This window comes from Lycium barbarum, chromosome 3, assembly GCF_019175385.1.
Source record: "Lycium barbarum isolate Lr01 chromosome 3, ASM1917538v2, whole genome shotgun sequence".
NCBI classification, from domain to species: domain Eukaryota; kingdom Viridiplantae; phylum Streptophyta; class Magnoliopsida; order Solanales; family Solanaceae; genus Lycium; species Lycium barbarum.
Window position 1 is genome coordinate 130,990,470 of NC_083339.1, and position 3,450 is coordinate 130,993,919.

The window sequence follows — 3,450 nt, forward strand, 5'->3', positions numbered from 1 at the left end:
AATTCCTGATAATGCATAAAAGTAATTACACAGTACAAGTATATTAAATTTATACAAACACTGAAGCAAAAGTGATGTGGCGTAATTTTACGCCACAATTGATGCTTTTCGGCTATAAGCGTTACTTGTTTTTAAGCAAAGTCTACGTGATTTAATGTGTTTTTTAGTGGATTTCAGGTATCTGAGTGTTTTGATGGCCAAAGTCGAAGAAATGGAGAAAACAAGAGTCACTGAAGAGGCAGTTTGACGGGGCAGTTTGACAGACCGTAAAACTCTTATACGGACCGTCAAATTGACCATATAGTGGTCACAGTGAACAATGATAGACGAACCAATTATACGGAACATTTATACGGTCCGTAAAACAGTTATACGGACCGTCAAATTGTATCGTATAATGGTCACAGTGAACAATGATGGACGAACCAATTATACGGAACATTTATACGGTCCGTAAAACAGTTATACGGATCGTCAAATTATATCGTATAGTGGTCATAGTGGGCATGATCGACGAGCCATTTCTGCGGGACATTTATACGGTCCGTAAAACAGTTATACGGACCGTCAAATTGTACCGTAAAAAGGGTGTGATATTTGACGAATGAGAGGAAGAAACTTTACGGTCCGTATAACAATTTTACGGACCGTAAACTGAAACGTAAACCAAGCCGACGGGCAATTGTGTCTTTTCATTTCTCACGATTTTTGCTCCTATAAATACTTAATTGTAGGGTTCTTGTACACAGTTTTTGCCACAGACCTCAGTTTATTATTTCTTAGCATAAGTATTTATATTTTTGAGCTCTTGTGGAGATTACAAACAATTGCAAGTAATTTCTCAAGTCCATTAAATCAATTGTAAGCTTTATGATTCTCATTATTTCTCATTGTTCTTCTTTCTTTATGAGTAGCTAAATTTCCTTACTAGGGTTGTGAACCCAATGATGGGTGTTTTGTGATTGATATACATATAATGTATTATTAGGGTTTGATTATTCTTTATTCTTCATTCATAATTAATGGTTGCAAACATTGATTAAAGTCATATACCTTGATTTATTTGGAAAAATAATTAGGGTTGGTAAGAATAGTCAACAAGAACTCAAAGCTTTAAACTTTGTTTAATAAATTCACTTAGGAATAAGAGGAATTTACTTGGCATAATTAATCGTTCTTCATGGTTACTTTCTTATATTTGAAAAAATCATAGAAAGACATAATCTTTATTTATTGGGAAATAGTAGAGATTCACATAGAGATTAAGTGCATTCATATAATGATCCATTTGAAGTATATCAAGATCAATACCCATGATCATACACCCTATCTAACGGGGACACAACCTTAGTTTCTTTTACCATAAATTTCCACCAAAGAAATAGTTAAAACTTAGTTATAGAAAAGACCAACTTTTACCAACATTATCGGATTAAGACATTAGACCTAGAACTTAGCATCTACGACTTTAGTAACCTTTTCACACCATATTCCCTGTGGGATTCGACCCCAACCTTGTTGGGTTACTATATTTGACAACGTCCGCATTACACCATTAAGAGGTGTAATTTGAGCGTATCAAATTTTGGCGCCGTTGCCGGGAAGTACGGTTTTGAAATTACTAAATAGTGTTTGCTTTGATTAAAGTCTTTTGCTTATTCCATCACACCTTGTTTGCTACTTTGTGTAAATAAGGTGAACATGAATCGACATCAGCAAAATCAACGTGCTGAAAACCAGGGAAATCTGGTGAACAATCAGGCGAATGAATCAGACGATGAGAATATTTTTGCTGAACTTGTTCCAGAGGAGGACTATGCATCTCCTATTGTTCAGCCTCGAGTTGGGGCTGCTACTGTGAGAATTGATTCCTCTCTATACCAGTTGTTGAAACTTGAGGGATACTTTCGGAATTCTACCGAGAATGACCCTCAACGTCATTTGCAGAATTTTGTGGATGTGTGTGCTAATCACATCCAGAACAATGTTCCACAAGATGCTATTCGGTTGAGGTTATTCAAATATTCATTAGCTGGAGAGGCAAGAACATGGTTTGAGAAGCTGCCCCGAAATTCGATTACTTCATGGGCAGAAATGGTAGCTGCTTTTCTCAGAAAGTGGTACCCCCCTAGCAAAAAGGCTGAAATTCGTGACAAGATATATGAGTTTAAGCAATGACAGGGGGAACAACTATATGAAGCCTGGGAGAGATTCAAAGAGTATTTGCAGAGGAGCCCAAATCATGGTTTTCCGGAAAATATATTGATGGAGAAGTTCTACCGAGGGTTAGATCCAGTGACACAGTCAGTAGCCAACAACGCAGCTGATGGGTGTTTTATGAACAAGACCTTTCAACGAGTGACCACCATACTTAACAAACTGACAACTCATAATCAGGCTTGGCATTCGAACAATGCTGATGTGGTGCCGTATGGTAATGCTATGCTCCAGAATATAGTGAAGGAGAATCAGGACACCCAACAAACATTGGCAGAACTTGCAACAAATATTTCCTTGCTGACGAAAAAGTTTGATGAATCTCAAATAAAAAAGGTACATGTTTGTGAGGATGATGCAGTTTTGCCGAAAGGGATGTTCCATGCTCAAGATGGTCCGTTCCTTGATGGGCCACCGATGCAGGTTGAAGATGCCAATTATGTTAATAACTCTCAAGGGGGATATCAAAGACAGAATTACCAAGGTGGTTATCAGACTCAGAATCAATGGAGACCTCAGCAAGGTCAAAGTGCTTACAACAACTCTGGGAACTACAACAATAATTATGGTGGTGCGAACCAAGGGAGCTACAACAACAACAACAATTTTGGGAACAAGAGTTCCAATCCTTATTTACCACTGAAAGGGCAGTCATTAGAGCAGGGTAGTTCGAAAGTTGAAGCAATGCTTGAGAATATTTTGGCTAATCAATCGAAGTCTGAAAGGACTTTATCTGGGCTGGCAGAAACAGTGGGTTCCCATACAGCGGCCATTCAGAAGCTTGAGTCGCAGATGAGGGATATTTCTAGGGAGCAGCACCTTCCAAAAAAGGGAGCACTTCCGAGTGATACTATTACAAATCCCAAGAATGGGGAAGGCGGTATAGACCGTGCTTTTGCCATCACTACTAGAAGTGGTAAAACAATACAGGGGGCTGCTGAAGAGGTGATTGATCCTGAGCCGATAGATGAAGAGAATGAGGTGCAGTCTGAAGCACCCATCACTGCTGATGAGATTGTTATGGACAAGAAGGGTGAGGATATTCCAGAGATGGTGAGGGAAGCTGATAAAACGAGCAAGCAAGCCATAAAAGGAGCTCTCCGCCCTTTGACACAGCTGTTCAAATCTAAACCTCCTTTTCCTCAGAGGTTGGCAAAGAAGAAAGAAGATGCTAAATTTGAGAAGTATTATGATCAGCTGAAGCAGTTATCTCTAAATTTTCCCTTCTTGGAA

General features: G+C 38.8%; 1 non-coding gene across 1 annotated transcript; it reads right to left on the minus strand.

The window, feature by feature from the left end:
- Positions 1-2,143: 2,143 nt before the first annotated feature.
- LOC132634472 (small nucleolar RNA R71) lies at positions 2,144-2,249 on the minus strand. The gene has a single exon (XR_009580191.1). It is a non-coding gene; the product is annotated as a small nucleolar RNA R71 (small nucleolar RNA).
- Between the last annotated feature and the right edge of the window lie 1,201 nt (positions 2,250-3,450).